The sequence below is a fragment of the Gallus gallus genome, chromosome 1 (genome assembly GCF_016699485.2).
Source record: "Gallus gallus isolate bGalGal1 chromosome 1, bGalGal1.mat.broiler.GRCg7b, whole genome shotgun sequence".
NCBI classification, from domain to species: Eukaryota; Metazoa; Chordata; class Aves; order Galliformes; family Phasianidae; genus Gallus; species Gallus gallus.
The window spans coordinates 169645108-169667876 of NC_052532.1; the positions used below are offsets into that span (position 1 = coordinate 169645108).

A 22769-nucleotide genomic window follows, 5' to 3' on the forward strand; every position below is an offset into this window, starting at 1 on the left:
ATACTTCTATGATTCCTTTATGTGACCCCACTTGAAAGCCGTGGGCCCCATCCCTCTACTGTCAGCTGCCTCAGCTGCATCTCAGATATTCCTGGAAACCTTTCAAAAGCCTACAGTAGTGTACGTGCCATGGTTCACTTTGTTCCTGTGTAACTCCCTTCAGCATTAGGAAAGTGTTTCCTAACCTCTGACCTTTGTCTTCTGTTCTTTAATCTGGGCTCGTCTCTTATCCTATGTGTCATGGCAGAACGTTATCTCTTCTCAAGCAACTCCATGATTTTAATTGTCTTCTTCTGAATTATGTTCCTAGATCTCTAATGAGATTTGCTGTTTCTTTGGACTTGGTGCAACTCAGCCATATCTTTCCTGGAGAGCTATGCCCTAGCCTGCCCACACATGCTGTTTTGCTGAGCTGAAGATAGGCTGTGTGTCTCACAGAGGATGATTCTCTTTATGCACTGTCAGGCTGGGGCTTCGCTCTTCTGCAACAATGCAAAGTTGCCGTTCAGATTGTGATCCAGGCAGCTGTTCTGCATCCCACAGCATATAGCTGGTTGTTCCTGATGAGGTGTAGAATCTATGAGCTTGTCCCTGGAGCAGCATGTTTTTCTGTTAGTCCTTAAATACACTGGTCTGCCAAGATCATTTTGAATTCAAATCCTGTCCTCCAAACTACTGACAGTCCCTCCCTGCTGGCTGCCATCTGTATATCCTCTCTGTTCCATCGTCTGGGGCATGAATAAAAACACTGAGAACAGCTCAACCTAGGGAAGGCTGTGCAGCACCTAGCCTATACGTCCCTCTGCTCTGCCTGGCAATGCAGTGTGCTCCCACACAGCGTTCCTGCTCCATCGTGTCTTCTTCTGGGCTGCCTCTCCCAAAACTGTCTTTAATGACAGATTTTCCTTTTCTAATGTTTGTGTTTACTACTATTACATCGCTGTTTGTTACAATCAGTTCTGAGAGGAACAGTCTATTAAGTGCATAATTTGTTTAATCTGCTTCCTTTTCCATTTTAGTGGTACATGTCTTGTTTGCCCTTCCCTCCTCTCTTGTCATAGCTAAGACAATCTTTCTGCAAGTGGTGCAGAATTGTTCATAGATGAATGCTAGTCTTACAAGACTTCCAGCCATAGTTGAGCTCTTTACATGTATTTCTTGGGGACCCTTATCTATTAATTCTTTGACCTATCTTTTTAGGACTTCTCTCCTGACAACACTAACCCTATGGATAGTCCCTCCCATGCTGTCTGTGATCATCCTACCAGGCCCTGCTGCCAGGTAAGCTAAGCCCTCACTAACACTGTGTTTACAGTGTAAAAGCACTGTCATTCTTACCTTCCTGTCATTCTTACCTTCCTGACTGAAAGTCCAGAATAGCTCTGCGCTATGACAACAGTTGTGCAATTTTCCCACTAAAGCCACCCTCAGGTCTACCTCCCTGTCACAACCTTAGGGTGAATGAGAGTGCTTTAGCCTATGATGCAGTACAATTTCTGGGGCCTAAACAGCAAAGGGCCTGTGGGCAGAGCTCTGTAATTCCACACCTCCAGAAGGAAGTTGGAATTTCAGGCTCATTAAATTGCCCTATCATGACAGGAGCACTGCAGCTGATCTAAACCCCACCCGGATAGATTAGGAATGTGTCAGATGTCAAACCCCTCAAAAAGTTCTTATACCTTACCGCTCTTTTATGTGGTTAAGTCCTGCATTTGTTTTTGGAGCCAAAAGACAGTGCCAGGAAAGAAGACGAAGCAACCTTTGCCAGTCCTCCCTTTGTAAACCTTCTTTGCACTGTGGGAAGCAGGAGAATTTACTTTAACTAAAGCCAAGTCAGTGGTTTAATCTTTGTAAACATGTCTTAAGTGCTCTGCCTCTTATCTTTATGCCATGGCTTTTGTATCAAAAAAAAAAAAAAAAAAAAAAAAAGAATGGGTAAAAAGCCACTCAGCCAGAAATATCACTGTTCTGACATGAAAACTGTTCATTAGTCACTGTCGGTGGAGGTGAGTGTCTGTGCCTGCCTGTGCTGCCAGGCTGTTGAACTGGCTACTGGTGGCCCTTTGTGCAAACAGAGGCTGCTCCTGGGAGTGACAGCATGCCCCAAAAAAGAAAAAAATAGAATCATAAAATTGTTTGAGTTGGAAGGGACCCTTAAAGGCCATGTAGTCCAACTCCTCTGCAAGGAACAGGGACACCTACAGCTACATCGCATGCTCAGAGACCCATCCTGCCTGACCTTGAAGGCATTCAGGGATGGGACATCAACCATCTCTCTGGGCAACCTGTGTCAGTGCTTCACTACCCTTGTTGTAAAAAACTTCTTTATAACCAATCTAAATCTCCCCTGCTTTAGTTTGAAACCATTTTCCCTTGTCCTATCACAACAGACTCTGCTTAAGAGTCTGTCCCCTTCTTTCTTACAGACCCCCTTTATGTACTGAAAGGTTGCTATCAGGTCTCCCCAAAAATGCATCATCTATCACTCTCCACCACAGCATGAAAAATACAATATCAAGTTTGAGGAAATCTGTGGCAGAAAATAATACCAACTTTTGCATGTACTACTGAGTAACTGGACTCCAAAAGTGAAACAGAGAGAGTGACAAGTAATGATGGACAAGAAAAGGCTCATCCCTTAGACACAAAGCAAGCTCCAAGATCTGCTCTTCCTACTTGTGTTATATTTACCTTGTCTTTCTGTACTGTGGAGACACAGGAACTCACAGGGCATGGTGGTAAGTACTGTGTTTGTGAACCTTTCTTTAGGTATTTGTTCCTTTTTAATTTTTCTTCCTATGCTGATAACAATAAAGGACAAAATTGGGCACATTGTATATTAATAATGCATCTTACTTAGCAGCTTTTGGGTGTACCTGAGGACAGGTAATTTTGGTTTCAACATCAGAGGGGATCCCTTTCTGTAAATGAGGCTCTCCCTCACTGTATTCTCCTGGGAGGCAGTAGTAAGATGATGGTAATGTGTTGTGAGCTTCTGAAAGTGTTATGCCTACTAAAATCTGTAAAACATTGTGCGACTCTGGCTCCCAGAGGGGCCAGCAGGTGCTTTCTTTAGCATACAGTCAGCTGGGAAAAGAGGCAAAGGATACTTATATACAGTAAATATATAGTATATATTTACTAGTATATATTTATTTATATAGTATATATATAGTATTTATTTACTAGTATATATTTACTACTATATTTATTTATAGTAAATAATAGTATATATTGCCTTATATGTATACTATATATAAGAATATGCATGTATGTACATATATATATCTTTCTCCATAAAATAAATAAATAAATAAATAAATAATGACTTGTTCAAGAAGAGAGAGCTAGGGGAGGGTCTTCAGTGACCTTGCATGCAAGGCAAACACTAAGTAGAAATCAGTTGTAGGAAGTCAGCTGGGCTCTGAGGGAGGCTGGGGTTGGGTGAGGGAGGCTGGGGTTGGGTTCATAGGAAGAAGATGATGGGCACTGACATCCAATGATGCAGGAAAGGTGCTGGGGTGACATGACTCCAGTCTTCTCTGGCCCACCAGGTCTGGGTCTCGTTTGCTTGGGGATCTGCACATGGTGGTGGTGATGTATATTCTGAAAATGTATGGTGTACCACATAATAATGATCTTGCTGCATGCTTTAGCCAACAGCAAAAGATTTGATGGACCTCTAGAAAGGATAATAACCTGTTTTCTTGGCTATTTTTTTTCCTTTTTTTTTTTTTTAATTTATATCTTTGACATACCCTGGTTTTCTAAACTCATCCGAATTTTCTGTGCTAAAGCACCCTGAGAAGAAGGCAACCATTCCAAGCACTATAGATGACAATTTCAGTGCTACATCCAAGTGGGAAATCTAAATTAAATCTTCCCTTTTCCACAGCAGAGAGACTGATTATAAGATGAGTAATAACTGCCGACAGTGGGATTATATTTATTATCTCCAAACAGAATGAAGTCCAATCCAATAAAGGATATTAGTTGTGCCTTAAAGAGCAAATTTCATTTTAGCTGAAAACAATGCTGGGAGAAATTCAACTGGGAAAAGGATTTTATTAACAGGAAAATCTGAATGATGATTGAGAATCATTGGATAATACTTAAGTGGATGCCCAAGAAACCACACCCAGGAAAGAAATCTGCAGTCATTAAATAGCCTGCCTCAGAAGGGAAGTAAAACTTCTCATGCATATGTGTACATGGATCCCAAGAGAAAAAACAAAAACACTTAAGGAGAATATATGTAAATTAGAAGGTAGGATTTAGGGAAAATTGCTAAAAGGAGCAACAGGTCACAAGTAGAACCATGACAAGCAGAGCAGAGGAAAGTTGCCTGTTGAATATTTTGTTGTATGCTTGGAATTTTATTTAAGTCTTTCCAGAACATAAAGGATCTTAACAATGACGTGAGTCCATTACAAGATGGAAATAGTAAAACTGACAATAATAAAAAGTAAAAGGAGGCTTATTCTGTAATATTTATGTTTTATATCCGGGGGAAAAAAATCCTCATCATTTATTCATGTCAATGAACAGTTATCACATACTTTTTGTCCTAGTTGTAATCAAAGAGGAGGTTAAACTGCAGATAATAAAGTCAGGCAAAGAGCTGAGTAACCTGTATCCAGCAGACTGAAAAAAAATGTGGCCAAAGAAAATAAATCTTAACACACTGGGGATGTTCCAGATGCCTGGGAGAGAGCTTGCATGATAAATGGCACAGCCCGGATAATTTGTAGACCTATCAGCCCAGCACTGATCCCAGGGTTTCAACTTGGTACTGCACAAGATATGAATCAGGCAACAAGAGTAATATAGATTGAATGGGCACATGCCAGATGCACTGATGATAGGCAACCTCTGGTTTCTGAATATGCTTGCACAACGGATACAGTCACAGTTTAAAGATATTTCTGGTGTGTATATGTTTGTGTGCTTAGCAGGAGAGAGAGCTGAGGAAGAAAGGGTGTTGATGTTCCTGAGATCATTCAGAAACACAGCTCAAGAATATTCTGGACTGGGAAATGTACCTGGTAGAGAAAGGTCTAAAGGGATCACCAAAGCAGAATTTGGCTTGATTACAACCTATAGCCTTCTTTAAGTTAACAGCTGTCTGTAGATGTTGTTTCAGTGTGGCAGACAAAGAGACACAACAAGCTCCAATGATTGCAGTTGGAAATAAATTTTTAATTAAAATTAATTAAAAATGGAAATAAAAACAATCATTGGAACAACTAATACTGGGTTGAGAATGTGTATACTGGAAATATTTCCAAAATGATCTGTTTTATTCCAACCACTGTCTTTGGACTTGAAGCAGGAACTGATGTCAGCAAGTCCTGTGGTCCATGCAAAAACGACATTGGCTTGAAGGCTCATGGTGAGACCACTTCTTAAAATCTATGACCTGCAAAATAATGAAAGCAGTGTTGCACACCAAGGGACCCAGTCTATGTCAGGTGCCTGCCAGAAGAGGCCCCACTTCTGGTGAAATAAGTGATTTCTGAATTGAGGAGACATTTAATTCAAGAGACTGAAAGTCATTTAGGCGTAGTGTAGCTGGATGGGATCAATCAGCTTGGTGGTCCAAAGAAACACAGTGCAGTAATATAATGATAAAATCAGTGAACAGCTCAGTGGGAGAAGGGTGGTTATTCACTGTCTTCAGTACACTTCTCAGCACATCACGTTCAAATAATTCCTTGGACTGGAAGTTATACTCCTTATTATATAGATTAGACTCAGCCATTTGGGACAACAGGGCGGTGGAGGAAATATTAGGGTGTTTTTGCTTTGTTCCTTTTAGAGTCATTGTATCTGGCTGCAAAAATACCACTGAGCCAGTTGGCGATATTACCAATTCCCAATAGCACCATTTCACTCCCTTTCTGCACAAAACTTTTTCTTTCTTTTTTTTTTTTTAAAAAGCAACAATACTATGTAAGGTAGAAGAGAGTATGCAATGTCTCCTCGCTAAACCAGATCAGACTGGAAATTAACTGGCAGTGGGGGATATCTGCGGACTGTCAAAGATGGTGCAAATGTTGGTTAAAATCTTTGCGGCCACTGTGATTCGTGGATACCCGCCAAATAGAAACAAAAGCTTTTTCGTTTGTGACACACATAGTATTGTGGCTTGAATCACACAGAGCCCTATTGTTAAATTATTTCTTCTTATTCATTTTGTGTATTCAAGTGGAGAAAGAGGCTCAAAGAGCTGCTGGGACATTTCCTGCCCTGTGTATGGATGGGTAAAGCAATCTCTCATCTCTGGCTTTTCTATCACAGCATTCTGTCCTTGGCCCCTTCTTCTCTCTCACTGTCTGTCATGTGGAGATGTGGCCACAGATGGTGGGGCCACATTTCAATGGGCTGCAGGTTGCTGTGGCCATAGGACCTCAGTGAGTTTTCAAGAACCACTGTGGCCCTGGATAGTGATTTATGCATTTAAATCACACTGAAGTCCAAGCTACAGTAGCAGTGCCAGTGGCAGAGCCAATCTGGGTTTTTAAGCCTAGCTGCATATCTCAGTCACATCTTTGGGTTCCAGTGAAACTCAGTCAGTCTAAATGCTCCTTTTTATTAGTATTGATTCCATATTTTCTCAACAAAGTTTATTAATGAAAATAAAACCAAAACAAGCCATGCCTCTGTAAGTAATCTGTTGCAGGGGCTGCCAGTCCAGGAGTGTGTTCCCAGGTCCATCCTGGAGTGAGGCCACACATATAGCCACAACAGGCATGTGTGCACACCCATGAAGGTGCGTATATACACATGGTTGGCCATACTGATTGAAAGGGCAGGCAAAAATACTTGTTCAGAGACAGCCCAAAAAACCTAATCCTGTCCCTTTCTGTTGTGGCTCAGGATCAAGGTCTGTTAGTGGGAAATAAACACAGATGTAACAGGAGAGGTGGGCCCATGCCAACCTCATGAAGTTCAATAAGGCCAAGTGCAAGATCCTGCATCTAGGACAATCCAAAGTGCAGATACAGGTTGGGTGGAGAATGGTTTGAGAACAACCCTGAGGAGAAGGATTTGCGGATGTCAGTGGATGAAAGACTCAACATGAGCTGTCAGTGTGTGCTTGCAGCCCAGAAGGCCAATGATATCCAGGATTGCATCAAGAGAAGTGTGACCACTGAGTTGAGGGAGGTGATTCTGCCTCTCTACTCTGCTCCTGTGAGGCCCTATCTGCAGTACTGTGTCCAATTCTGGGGCCCCAAAAACAAGAAGGACATGGAGCTACATGAGCAGGTCCAGAGGAGGGCCACGAAGATGATCAGAGGGCTGGAGCACCTCTACTGCGAGGACAGGCTGAGAAAGCTGGGGATCTTGAGCCTGGAGAAGAGAAGGCTCCAGGAAGACCTTACAGTGGCTTTGCAGTACCTGAAAGAGGCCTACAGGAAAGCTGGTGAGGGACTTTTTATAAGGACATCTAGTGACATGACAGGGGGAAATGGTTTTAAACTGGAAGAGGATAGATTTAGACTACATATTAGGAAGGCATTATTTATTGTGATGGTGGTGAGATGCTGGAACAGGTTGCCCAGCGAGGCTGTGGATGCCCCCCTCCCTGGAAGCACTCAAGGCCAGGCTGAATGGGGCTTTGGGCAACCTGATCTAGTGGAAGGTGTTCCTGCCTGTAGCTAGAGGATTGGAACTAGATGATCTTAAATGTCCCTTCTAACCCAAACCATTCTATGATTCTATGATTTTACAAACACAACTCCCTCCAGCTAATTCTTAGGAAGGCCAACTTCCAACTTGCCATCCACCACTACCCCCAAGTCCTTTTCGTCCAGGCTGTGCTCCATCCTTATACCACCCAGCTTGTACTGATAGTGGGGATTGCCACAACCCAGTTACAAGACATTGCATTTGGATTTATTGAACCACATGAGGTTCTCCTGGGCCTACTGCTCAAGCCTATCCAGGTCTCTCTAAATGGCATCCTGTCCCTCAGGTGTGTTGATCCCACCACACAGCTTTGTGTAATCTGCAACCTTGCTGAGGGTGCACTCTGTCTCACTGTTGATGTCATTGATGAAAATGTTTAAGAGCACTGGTCCCAGTACTGACCCCTGAGGGACACCACTCGTCACTTATCTCCATTCAGACAATGAGCCATTGAGTACCACCCTCTGGGTACAATCTCATAACCTATTCCTCATCCATTTAACAGTCCACCCAAAAAATCTTTCCAATCTGGAGAGACGGATGTTGTGGAGGATTGCATCAAAGGCCTTACTGAAGTCCAGATGGATAATATCAGTGCTCTTCCCTTGTGCTCTGATGCAGTTACACCATAAAAAGTGACAGGTTTGGTCAGGCAAGACCTGCCCTTTGTGAAGTCATGCTTGTTATCCCATATTATCTCCCTTACTTCTGTTTGCTTTGGTGCAGCTTCCAGAAGGATCTGCTCCATGACGTTCCCCAGCACCAAGGTGAGGCTGACAGGTCAATTATTCCCTAAGTCATCCTTTCTACCCTTCTTAAAAATGGGTGTGACATGGCCCTTTTTCCAGTCACCGGGGACTTCACCTGACAGCCATGACTTCTCATGACTGTTTCTGGTCCCTTCAGTAGTCACCTCACAGATGCTCTGATCTCTCCAGCATCTGACCCACACCTACAGTCCTGCAGTACCTGGCTTTGGAGCCTCTTATCCTTTTTGCCAGGTAACGTAGCTTTATGCTCACTTATAATCACATGCTCAGACATACATGCACGTTCTCCAGTTTCTCCAATATTTGCAACCCAGACACATACCCCTTTGACAGTACTCCAGCTCCAGCTGCTTGACTCAAACCCCTGTTCACCACTGGATGCTGAATAGAGTTCCTCACCCAGAAAAAGAAACAGCATTTATTGAGGAGATGATATGTAATATGTAGTATGGACTACCTCGATGTCCAGCAGTGCAAGTTCAGTGCCCCAGCACTGTAAAGGGCAGGAAAGGAAGAAAGCCAAACTTCTGAAGCACCACTGAAGAAATCTATGTTAGAAAAAGTCATGACATTACATAGATAACCATTGGTCATCTCTGCGTGTCGGTACCTTCTCATAAAGACTAATGTGCAATTTGCTGTGATTTCACCTCTGAAAGTTTTTCATTAAGCCAGGACTCCTCATGCATGGGAAGCCCTTCAGCTGTTGCACACTAGTAAGTGTCAGGACAAGCAATGATACTTCCTATGTCATGTGCCACATAAAGTGCACTCTCTAATTTGCCTGAAGTACACATCTCCCATTAATGTCAGCAGGGCTCTTTCACTGCCTCTCCTGAAAGTACTTTCTACTTCACAGATGAACAGAAAGGAGTTTGGAGAAAAAGAGAGAATGCTAATTTTCTTCTCATTAGGCCTGGATGGATACCTTGGGCATATTAGCTAAACGTACCAACTAACATAAAACATTTAATTCGTTTCACCCAAATGCACACTCCACAGATACTTCACTGATGGAGTCTGCTAGCAGGGTGTCTCCCAGAGACAATTTAAGTTAAACAAATAGCAGACAATATTACGTTTGCAGATAACAGACAAGTGTAGCTAATACATATAGATTATCAAGACTAAGCCACATTGAAAATCTGTTTATCAAAAATTAGCTCATACCTGGCAGAGGCAGCAATGAGATTTCTGGCCATGATGAGGTCAAAGAGGACTTTGAGGCCTTTTGTTGAAAGCTTGAGTGCTGTGTCTGGCTCAGGAGGCTGATTTAGCATTTGTCTGCAATGCAGCAAAACTGTGTCCCGGCTGAAAGGAGGAGAAGAATTAGTTATGATGCTGACAGGCCTTTCGTCTCCTGATCTGATACATATCTGATGTGCATGGAGGCCTGCAAGTCAACTTGCCACCACTCTCAGCAGTCCCTTGTTACTACAGATAATCAAAGATGATGCCATGACAGCACTGTCTGTTGTAACGGGCTTCTCTCTCAGCCCTGGCTCCTCTTATCCTGGGACAGGCTAGGTCTGGTAAATTAACAGAAATACTTCAAACTTCAGTGCTAAAACCTCAATGGGGAAAGGTTAGAGTCCTAGACATAACACAGTCTGACCAGAGCATGCATCCTAAAACGATATGGATTCTTCAACAAGATGCTCCATGCTCTCTTGTCTTTGATACAGTGACTCGCATCATAAATTTCCATCACTAAATGGGGTCATGTTGAACTGTTCTCCTTTCTCAAGGAGAACAGAAGGGCTGAAAGAGAACAAGAAAGGTTTCATGAGGCTGATCAATCAAAGGCAGTTCTTACATTCTCATCTCCTTCATGTCTGTCAACAAACTTCCTCTCCACTGCTTTGTAATTTACAAGATCTTGGGATTTTTAGGTGGTTCAGGCAGTATTTACAGTTCCCCTAGCATCTAAATTTCCAGGCACAAATAATTCGTCAAGAGGAAAAGAGAAACTGTTGTTCTCAGCTGGAGTAGAATTACCTAACAAATTGTCCAGGTTATCTCTAGAGATTCAGAGCCAAAGACAGAGAATGTACAATTCATTATTATTTTGCTTAAACTCCTAAGCTTTAAGTGCTGACTCTAGTGTTTGGAGTTGGCTTAGTTTTTCTCATTTCTTATCCGCCCTCTCTTCACTTTGGTCACAGAAGAAGGAGCTGTTCAGATATCTTAGTCTAAGTACTAGCCATCACCCAGGAGAAATCCCTGTTTGCTCTTTCTAGATCTTAGTAGCTGTTACTAATATTTACCTTTCCTGCAGTAGGTTTTGGAGGGCTGACAGATGGTTTTGGAGTGCTGTATTTACGGATCTTCCAAGGGTGGAGTACTTGTGTTATTTCACTAATGTGCTTGGCCTCTCCTGTGGCAACTTTAGTGATTCTAATCTGCAGATGAAATGGAGTCCAAAAGCATGCATAAGTTTTTACCAGATAGTTCCACAATACATTAGGAGTTGGACTTTCCCTCTGCTACACGCCAGTTAAGAACTATATTCTCATCATCTTTTCCACTTATTTCCCCTTCTGATGTAGCCAGTGTGTTGGACTTCTTCATAAAAACATGTCATTTATACTTATGCAACACATGGACTTGCTATTGCAGACAACTTGCTTGGAGTTTACTGGCATCAACAAGAGCAAAGCACATGATGGTAAATGGAAGCTCAGTTCTTGTGCCAGCTTTGAGCTGAGGGTCTTTGTGTTTGCTGTTCCCTTACTGTGAAAATTTTATGGAAGGTTTTGCAGATGTCAGCATTTTACTATAATCATTTCCACATAGTCAAATAGAGACATTCAAGGTTTTGGTTTCTGCACCTGAATTTGCAAGTTTGTAGAGCAAACTGAAAGACCTCTGAACAATATCCTCCTACATTTACATCTTGAAGTGTAAAGCTCTTGAGGGTGATGACTCATAAAGTATTTCTTCCTTCCTCACAGATCCAAGCTTGCAAATGGAAACAAGGTCTACAGTCTCGGTGAGGAAGCTGGCATGGTGGGGTGTGTTAAGGCCCACAACATATTACATGATGATGGATTGATGGGACCACATCAAGGGGCCCTGAGAGCAATGTGGCTCTTTGGGTAAGAGGAGATGGCAGAATCAGAGGAACATCGTTAGTTAACCCACCCACAGTGCGGGAGAGACCTCAAAACCAACAAACAATAGGTTAGAAGCTCACAGCTGGAGGTGGCAGGTGAGCATAGCTTTCTGAAGAGAAACTTCCAGTCACTTCAAAGTCACCAGACCTCCCATCTAATCCTCATACTTGACACAAAGTCAGATGTCATGACACAGCACAGAAAGAAAGTTTGGCTTAACCTGTAAACACAAATAAGGCTGGGCAGAGAACCAATTGTGAGCAGCCCGGAGGAGAAGGATGCTGGTGAACTCACCATGAGCCAGCAGTGTTTGCAATCCCCTTGACTTCCAGGTGTTGCAATTGGGTCAAGGCAATCCCAGATATAAGTGTAGTTTGGGCAAACTCATTGAGAGTAGCCCTAACAAAAAGGACTTGGGGGTTCTGATGGACAAAAATCTGTTCATGAACCAGCAGTATGCATTTGCAGCCCAGAAGGCCAACTGTATCCTGGGCTGCATCAGGAGAGAGGTGGCCAGCAGGGTGAGGGAGATGATTGTCCCACTCTGCTCTGCTTTTGTGAGGCCTCATCTGGAATACTTCATTCAGGTCTGAGGCCCTCAGTGCAGGAGAGATGTGGAGCTGTTGCAGTGTGTCCAGAGGAGGGACACAAAAATTATCAGAGTGCTGGATCACCTCTTCTATGAAGACAGACTGAGAGAGCTGTGTTTGTTCAGCATGGAGCAGGTTCTAGGGAGACCTCACTGTGGCCTTTCAGTACCTAAAGGGGAGCCTACAAGAAAGCTGGAAAGGGACTATTTATCAGAGAATGCAGTAAGAGGACAAGAAGTAATTTAGATTAGATATAAGGAAGAAGTTTTTCTCTATGAGCATGGTGAGGCACTGGCACAAGTTACCCATAGAAGCTGTGTATGCATCATCCCTGTAGGTGTTCAAGGCCTTGTTGGATGGGACACTGGGCAGCCTAATTTAGTGGAAGATATTCCTGCCCTGTGGCAGGGTGATTGGAAGTGAATGGTCTTAAAGGTTCCTTCCAACCCAAACCATTCCATGAATCTGTGATTCTATGATTCTATGATTCTGTGATTCTATGATAAATTCAAAAGGCAAGACAGGGCTTGCTAATGCTGGGTAGTTCCTTTTGAAGGTACTGATTTTTTTAAGTCAGGAAAAAAATACACAAATGTAAATGTGTTGTATGATGCTGCTAATGCACCTGCCTCTGCCTCTTTTTTCACCAGCCCCATAATAACACCAGTGACAAAAATCAAAGGAATAAGAAGGAGCAGTTAACATTTCCTCCACAAATGCTAAAAACAGCACCAAATAATGTGTATGAATCATCATATCTACTCTTACGCAAGCTGGAATAAAAATGTAAGAGTCATGCAAACTGGGATAAACTGTCACGCTCTGAGACATAATGCATCTCCAGAAGTAAAGAAGAAACTGTTCCACAGGCAAGACTTGGCATAATTACACTCTGTGCGGGATTTTGCACCTTTCTTTAAAGTATCTGTGCTAACAACTGCCAGAGATGACGTACCAAGCTGCAGAAGGCGTTTGGCTAACCTGCAGTGGCAGTGCCTATCTCACTACTGGTTTAATTCTGTCCCCCTTCCACTTTTTCACTACACACCCATGCTACGAGACTGTATGACAAATGCCACTCAAAGGCAAGAGGTACACATCCAGTATTAGGTTTGTAAGGCAATTAAATTGTCCTTTTAATGTTCTCTTAATCACTGTGGTTTCTGTAGCGCCATATTAGATACATGTTGAAATGATGTCTTACTTCCACTGATTATACCAGTGTCCTTGTCTTTAATGCATTCACACTTCTGAAAGTTACTGCTCTTTTTGTCTTGTCTCCAGCTACAATATTCAGAAGACTATGTTCTTAAAAGCAGCAATTAGCACATTGCAGTGGTACAGACGTCAACTAATCCCCATGGTGATGAGATCCCAAAGGCAAAGCATGTGCTAACAATCTGAACAATACCAGGGAGCATTTCTGGGCATTGGGACTCAGTCATCTATATTGCTAAATTACCAGGATCCCTCCAGGCACATTTTCAGCCCATCCTGACCACCAATGTCAAACAGTCCCCAGTATTGGAGTCAGCTTGGGACACTGACCATTCCCCTCAAGCAGTTCGGATGTGATCACCCTCCCCTGGAGAGTTTCACAGTGCAGATGAAATGCATCCCATTCTGTGCCCAGGGGGCCTCCCTTCCAGAGGACAGCAATAGATGCAGTTAATACAGTAATGTTGATAGCTGAGGTTCTCCCATCTCATATTCACTTCTTGCTTTCATTCCCTGTACTCATGAAATTCTTACTCTCGTCTGCCTTCTCTTCTGCTTTATCACATAGCGTGGTGTGATGCCCATGACTTAAGCAAGGATAGCCATCATTCTTCGTGCTCCCCCATAAGCAAGGTGTTTAGGGCTGCAGGACTCAGAGGATGCCCTGGGTTCTGGATTTTCTTATGTTTAGAATCCCTTTCCTCAGAGCCAGGAACTACAGTGATTTAGCAAACAGTGTGATATCTAATAGCTAGCAAGCTGAGAGGTATGGAACAGCCAACGGGGAAAGCCCTGCAAAAGAACAGAGTGAATCCCAGAGCCACAGCTGGGTGCCTATGGCTGCTACCTTTGGTGAAAACTGATGGTGCCTGTCATTTTGGGGGATTAGGTTCTTGAACTAGCCCTGTCTTAGAGACTGTTAGGTATAGAGGCAGGCCAGTAAATGATTTCTGGTTTCAGGAGTGGCTGGGGGGATTAGTATACACATGTGTTTACAGCCTTGCAGTGGCAATAGGTTGCCTAAATGTTCTGTGGATCAAACTACACATCAGCCAGTGCTGAGATTTACAGGGCTTCCTTGCAGTTCAGCTTATTATGGCCCATGGTGCCTCACCACAGTTCTCCTGGCAAGTGTCTTAGCACGAAGAGCCAGACCAAGGTCAGGATACTTCCAAATTCATCAAAAAGGGACTGAAATTAACCACAGGCAGTGCAGGGCACTATGTTGTCCCCATGCAGCAGTATCACATTCCCCGTTGGGTCCCATGTGTCATCCAGAGCTGCTTGATGTGCTGTGTTATAAGCACAGGCTTTCTCTATCCGAACCACACCATATGGGTGCCTCATTCCTTTTACATGCGGCTGCAGGTTTCCTGCTGCATATGCTCAGCCTCCCACAGCTGGAAGCAGTAAGAGGTAGTTTGATCTACATGTTATACTCAGGAAGGATTGAAGTTTGCAAATTTTTAGCACTCTGCACGCTAGCAGGCCCATAATAATCTTTATTGGCGGGTTTGTTTGCTTTATGGTTGCAATTTTCATCCTTCGATGAGAAGCTTCCAGCACTTCCTGCAGGAGCAGAAGGCTATTGTCACTTTATCACTTCACAGTTGCAGATCTCTGTCCACCACTCACTGGTCTGTGGTAAACAACATCTCCAGCGTTGCTTCTGTCCGTCAAGGGAAAGGGTTGAGCTGGCATTTTGCCACATTTGGCAAGTGTGGGCTGATACAAACGATACGAGGTTTTTTTTATAGTGCCTATCACCAGAGTATCAAAGCGCTGAAACACTGCTAGTCGTGTTTGCCTCCCCATTGATCTTATCACCAAAGGCCAGTCCTACCATCCGTCTTCCATGTGGTATTGCTTAGAGGCTTCGTTTTGTCAGATAGGCTGCTCTGCATCCAGTGCTGGGGTAGGCTCTAACTCTGGGATCTGGTTCCAGGCTTTAATTAGGACTGATGGCAAATGGGCTGTTCACAAATGCTTTTTGCAAGATGACTCCTGCACAGTCAGAAGCTCTCTTAAATTCATTTGTCTCATGTAGTGAACTTTTCATTGCTTTAAGAGGCCTACGGATGCTGCAGGTGTTAAAACTGAGGTCAAAGTATTCTACATCAGGTGGAACCCACATAGGCAACATCCTAGAAACTAATTTGTAATAAGTCTGTGATGTTCAGAACGAGATGGTTCTGCCAATCTGAGCTGACTGACTGTTTGTTCATGATCTATATAATAGTTGCATTAGACCTTTTAAATTTCAATATATTTTTATGCTTTGGCACTCTCCAGACACATTGAAATAAATCTTGTGCATTTCTGCATGTTGCAGCAACTGGGTAAGTGCTACTGTGGTCAGTTTTAATAGGTATTAATACAGTAAGTAGCAAGCAAATTATAACTGTTTCACATTAGACGTAATTTTACAGCAGACAATTTTATAAGGAGAATGGAATGAATCAAATACAGTAGTTTGTATTAAAATATCTTTTACATTCCCTGTGTTCCAGTGGAACTGATGACAAGTCTAAGGAAGCATGCTAGGACAAACAGACCAGAAAATTAAATTCTTCTAGCTTTCATATGCCACAGCAGGAATAATTTGGCTTTTTTTTTTCTTTCTTTCTCAGCCTTTCTTTCAATTTTCTTTTTTGGAGAGAGGATGACAATGTAGTATTACATTTCCAAATCCTATAAAAAACCATACATTTTCAGTTTCATACAACTATGGTCTGGTTTAGTTCCTCTGGATGGACTCTAATGTGGTATTCGTGATAATGTCATTTACTTTGCATGTGAATAAAGCCAAATGGTTACACACAAGGCTTGAATCTCATAGCTCTGGATCTTTGGGAAATGTTTATTCTCTCAATTAAGCATATATATATTTGCCAGATGTACAAGGTCTCACAGCGTTTTTATGTACACCCCATGCTAAAAGAGTCTGTGCTCAAGCTCTAGATCCCACTGAATGCAGAGCACTTCAACATGTGGGTGTCTTTGCACTGAGGCATTGGCTGCTTTGATCTCAGTGTTCTTCGTGAGTCAGGAGATCACTGTGAAGGCTCTGAGGGACTTCGTGTCTGCTGGCATCAGTGGGGCATCCAGATCAGATCTTCCTTAGTAAGATGGGAGCTTATTCAGCCTGATTTTCACTGTCCAAAGGTGGAGTGCCTTGCCTCGACTAGCTATGATCAATATGGACAGAGACACACCTATCAGGGAGCCATTTATTTCATGCTTATGTATGAGATAATCAGTCTTATTCAAGACCAGTGGGAGAACTGGCTCCTGTCTGTATATCACCTGTAAGGAGAGCCCAAACAACAGGCTTGGCTAGGTGACTACCATTCAGATAGCTGTGCTATAGGGCCAAGATACAGACAGGCTGCCACCTGGGTGGAGACAACCATCTACATGTGATGCATGTGGTGATGGAAGTCACCATGTTCTCAAGCCCTTTCTTTACCTTGGAGCAGACACAGCACTGGTCATAAATCAGCAGTAAATAAAATGCTAAAACTTAACAAGTTGAAAAGAATAATCAACTCATGCTTACATAGGAGTTACATGAAAACTTCCTAAAAATATTTGCGTTATGAATCTGTCTATCCCTGGTCTAGAGAGGTTCCAGCAGTCCATGGATTATTTTGCCCCTCATTCCCTCCAAAGTGGATGATGAAGGAACCAAGCTGCGCAATATCCAAGTGGCAGCCTGTAGAAGGCTGGTTAAATTTGAACTTACGGTCTACTGCTACAACAATCTCCCCTTGGAGGGAAGATTTAGTTTGAATATGAAGATATGAAGAAGATGTTTTTTTACAGTAAGGATGGTGAGGCACTGGAACAGATTGCTCAGAGAGATGGTGGATGCCCCATCCCTGCAGACATTCAAGGTCAGGCTGGACCAGGCTCTGAGCACCCCAATCTTGCTGCACATGTCCCTGTTCATTGCAGAGGATTTGGACTAGATGACCTTTAAGAGTTCCTTCCAATTCAAATTATTGTATGATTCTATGATTCTATGACATAAGGTCCACTTCTGGAAATATAGGGATAAAGACATCTAAAAGAAGACATGTATGCTTGGTGCCCAGCCCACTTTACAGCCCAAGGCTGCAGGTGAGGACATAGCTTGAAATCAGCTGGACACCCTTTGCCCTAAGGCCATCAAGTGCCCCCAGTTCTGCACACTGATGCACGTAGCCACCTACAACACAATTTCTGAATGTAAGCCCCAGTCCTACAAATCCTTGCACACCTAAGTACATTTTACACATGGGAATGTTTCCTTCAGAGTTGGTTGTAACTATTCAGAGTTGTCAAGCCAGGCCCTACTACAAGTCTTCACAGGGTTGGACCCACAGTTCAAGTGACCAAGTCTAACCTAGTTTGTGACCCTGTTTTGGGGCGAGGGGAGAGGGGAAGCATTACAAAACATTACTACAAATGGGTCCAAGAAATCTACTACACCTTTCCTGATGTTGGATTAATATATTAATGGCATTATATTTCCATCTTGGAAAGAGTCTAAGCAAAATCTGTTGATTACTGACTGTGTCTCATCTTAATGATAAACAAATATGAAAGACTTTATGCTTTAAAATTAAAAAAGAAATTATGCCTATTTTTTCTATATCTAGTAGAACCTGGTAGATAATTTCCTAAAATAAGGAAACAAATGACAGAGAACTTCACAGTCGGTCTCCTTCATGTGTAGCTAACTATAGTGAATTAATATGCTGGAGAGCGAGAGGCAGATTTATTTATTTATTTATTTATTTATTAATCTGTAATATGTAAAAAAGTAACAAGAACTCCAAATAAGAAAATGGAAATAAAGAGAAACTGAGGATTAATGCAGAAAACTATAGGAAATCCTTTATCTCCTTTTAATTAAATGTTGATATTCATTATTTACTGAGTATTAAATATTGATAATTACTGTATAGTAGCTAACTACACAAAGTGTTTAAAAATAATTTGAGATTCTACAGATCTGAATGTATATTTTTCTGTACAAGCATGTATATTTGCTTCACCTAGGAGCTGTGACATTGGATTAATCTTTATAAATCATGGAGAGGTCTTCACACACCTAGTATAATATAAAACATTACAGCAAATGGTTAATCTTTTCTTCAGTCAGACCTGAACACTATATAACTTAAGTTTCTAATAGTTCAGGAAGTTTTCAGGATGTTCACTGGCCATATCAATACATAACCCTCAGCTGGATAAGAGTGGTAGCTAATTGAGTATCTCGTCTAGGAGTTGTTGATGACTTCTATTATTTTTACACTTTCTGAAGTGTTTCAATTCAATGTTCATAATTTCTGCTTGTTACACTGTTGGTGGGTCTTGTTGTTGTTTGTTTTTATTTTTTGTCTTAGTTTCTGCCTCTGACTATGATGGAAAAAAGGCAGTGAGTTACTGTGGGCATTTGCAGACAGGGGTGGGGTGGGTGGACAAATTATTTCTGTACAGGGATTTTGGCACTCTGAATTTTTCAGACTTGTCTTTCCCACTTAACAACATACCCACATTCCTACTTTACAACATAAAAACATATAGTGGTAAAGCAAAGGAGAAAGTGAAATAGATCTTGCTATGACCATAAAAGATAGTGAAAAAGAAAAGAAAAAATAAAGTATTCCAGTGCTTCACATAGCTGGAGGCCAGAGCCTCCAGCTGTTGTTGTTAGGGCAATGTTAGCAATACCAACAACAGGAGGTGAGGTAGATGATGGGGCTGGGAAGAACATTTATAGGAAAAAATTACCATCCACCTATTAGACATACAGATGCAGAATGGTCAGTGTCGCAGTTCTTCTGTGGCTGAACAACAAGGAACTAGTTGTTGTTGGATCACTGTGGGTACATCAACAGCCAAACAAGCAAACAAGAAAAGTGGCTAAATAGCGCAAAATATACTGTGAAAACAGGAAGGAAGATCACGTAGGTGGAACCATATGGCATAAGCTTCTTCAGTAACTACACATCATTCCTCTTCTGAAGATGTAGAGATAGGTCTAGATATAGAAATGTTTTTCCCATGCACTCAACACGTTTGCTTAATATAGAACATGGATGGAATCAGACTTGCGGTTGTTGCCAGTATCTACAGCTTTGATGGAGGTTTTTGGGCCATATTCATTGAGAAGCATGAGCACAGATGCAAAAAAGATAGTACACAAGCTGTTTACCTGAACAGAACAAATACCAAAAAAAAAAAAAAAAAAACATCATCTTGTTGGACTTTGTTGGGAACCAAATTAAGGATTTTCCTGCTCATCATCATCTTCTCCTGAAACAAAGCTCTGTGACAGGGAAAGGACAAAATTCCCTGGATAAAATGAAGCTGTAATCCTAAAAGGATCACTTTCTAGACGAGAAATTGTATAAAAATGGATTCCTTTTCTTCCTTCTTTGCCAGGAGAGATTGGAAAGACAACTATTCCATGCAGTTTTATTTGTGGAGGAGCCCTTAAACAGTCTGCTCACAATAGAGAGGACAGGAGAAAACCTAAGGAGTGTACGTCTGTTAAGTGAGGAACACAGATGTCTCTTGAAAAGAATGAAGTAGTGTGAGCAAACTCTACGAAGATACTGTGTGAAAGTTTCCTGGAGTACAAGAGTGACAAAGGCGAAGAGATAGACTTGAGGAGAAATGGAGCAGAGATTGTCTTCTGTTGACTTGAATGGAGTCTCTGTGTGGTTACAAGGGAATGGCCTGGGTAAGAGAGGGGTTCGTGTATGACATGCGGGAGGGAGAGAGAAGAGGGAACAGAACAGCTCCAAAAAGGAAAGATTTGGATGAACCAAAGGAAAAAGGGAATGATAAGAAATAGTACAACACTGTTACTCTCATTTGCTTCTGCACTTCTGTTTCCTGGAAGGGACAGAGGAGCTAGTTTACACTGAAATGTCTCAATAGCAGGTAACTGGGACACCAGCCATAGATTTGCAATGGGATCAAGAAACTGAGCAGCTTGAACTGAGAATGCCAGTGTTGGGACAAGTGGCCTGTAGGCAAGAAAATGGACTGAAGTAACAGAATACCCCAAGATGCATAAATCCAGATGTCAGTTTTGGGAAGTAAGGTAATTACACTCAATGATTCTGGTGTTGAAAGAAGGGCCTGCGAGACAAGGGAAAGTGGCCAGCCCAGGAAGAGACCATTCCAAGGGTATCTCAGGAGCACTGTCCTGCTTAAGCAATTCAACCACTTGACCCAGAATAGAAAACATCACAGATGTGTCATACCCAGACACGTTTTCTTCCAGTACTTTCCTCAAGGACATCTGTATGCTGATATCTTGTGGCTAGCTGGACAACCTGTGCTGTGTTGCCTGGATGCACTCCTAACTCTCAGTCCTGATGGCAATATTCCCAGTTAAAACAATGCTCCTTTTCATTTATCAGTGATACAGACGTAACAGACATATCAGACCATGGATGTTTTTTGTTCTTTTGTGTGTGTGTATTTACAGTTACTAGCCAGTGATTTCATTTTAAATGAGCATGACAAAACAAGAAGCAGCAGTAGCAGGAGCATATCATGGCAGCTCAGTCACAGATGCACTTGAGCAGTATCAGAAATCCATGTTCTTTTTAACCAAGGCTATTATTGCACCAGTGAAGAGAAGTAATCCACAATTCAACCCTTTGCACAGCAATCCCCAGTTGCATAGCAAGCCATTCTGTTGAGTAACATTTTATGGGGTTGTTGAAGGCAAGACCCAGGAAACTCAGGGAAAGCAAAAAATTATCCTTTTCCAATGCTTCTGAGATATAACTGCCTCTTACCTTACCCTAAATTTCTGTTTTCTGCCCAAGAGATCCAAATACACAGAGGACTTTTCTAGCCCTCTGCTTGGCCATGGAAACTGCTCAATGAATTTGAAATGAAAGCTAACAATGAGGTGAATGATGGTTCCATTTGGCCAGACTAAATGTGTTTGTGTTCTCCATACTGTTGTCTTGATGGAGGCTGTTCCCTTTTAATACTATAACGTGGCCAAATAAATTCAAATATGGAAGAAATATCTGATCATTTGCAAAGAAAAACAGAATCTAACTGCATACAAAGCATTCTTTTCATTCTAATGGTGGTGTCCTGGTTTCAGCTGGGGCAGTTTATTTTTTACATAGTGTCTGGTATGATGCTATGTTTTGGCTTTAGGAGAAAAACAATGCTGATAACACACCAATATTTTAGTTGCTGCTTAGTGATGCTGTACAGAGCAAGAGACATTTCAGTTTTTCAGCTTCCCGCTCTGCCCTGCCACCAAAGAGAGATGGGGGACCACAATGAGCTGAGAGGGGACAGAACCAGGACAGCTGATCTAAACTGGCCAAAGGGATATTCCATACCATATGACATAATGTGAAAAAGACTATAAAACTAAGAGGAGTTGGCCTGAGGGGCAGCTACTGCTCAGTGACTGGATGGGCACTGGGCAGCGGGTGGTGAGCAGTTGCTCTGTGCATCACTTATTTTGCTGTGTATATATATAAGTGCTTTTGTGTGTATTTGCATATATGCATATATATATATATACAAACACACACTTACACACACAGGTAGGTTGCTCTGAAAGTTATGCCTCCTGTTCTGCCAGTATTCCATTGAGTTTTGTTACTCTGTGACATATGGCAGTGTGACAAAATGCCATCTGACATGGAAGTATGTATGAAGCAAAAGTGTGGAAGTGAATTCCTCCCTGCATAAAAAAATGGCACCCGCTGACATTCATCAATGCTTGCTGAACATTTAAGGAGACCAAACACTCAGTGTGAGCTCAGTGAGGTGGTGGGTGGCGTGTTTCAGCAGTGGCAACAACAACATGAAAGACAAGCCACGTTCTGGACAGCCATGCAGATTTTTATGAGCACAGCGTGCAGGCTCTTGTTCATCACTGGTGAAAACGTGTAGCTAATGGAGGTGACTATGTTGAAAAATAGCAGTTTGTAACTGAGAATTTGCTCTGTCAAGTAGTGTTATTGTGTTCTTTGTATCTGTTGTAGTTTCCATGGAAATAAATAGGAGACATAACTTTCAGAGCAACCTGCATATAATCTTTGCATTTATCTCTTTCTTTTCTGTCTTAGCAAATAGTTTTTATCTCAACTTAGGAGTTCTACCATTTTTTTTCCCTATTCTTTCCCCCATCATACTGGGAGGCAGGGAGCAAAAGGCTGTGTGGTGTTTAGCTCCTTGTTGAATTAAACCACAACAGATAGAAGCACTGCTATTTTCAATAAATAGGAGCAAATTGTCTTCCAAATCCCATGATGAGGCTACAGAGAAACACTTGCTCTTTCAGTGCCAAGCAAAATGCTGTACCCAGAGCATTCTCTGGCTATGGAAAACACAGTATA

General features: G+C 42.1%; 1 long non-coding RNA gene across 1 annotated transcript; it reads left to right on the forward strand.

Annotated features, from left to right (window-relative positions):
• The first annotated feature begins 1108 nt into the window (after positions 1–1108).
• On the forward strand, positions 1109–13397 carry LOC112531569. The gene is made up of 4 exons (XR_003073434.3): positions 1109–1281; positions 2499–2738; positions 11417–11673; positions 12819–13397. It is a non-coding gene; the product is annotated as an uncharacterized LOC112531569 (long non-coding RNA).
• Positions 13398–22769: the final 9372 nt, after the last annotated feature.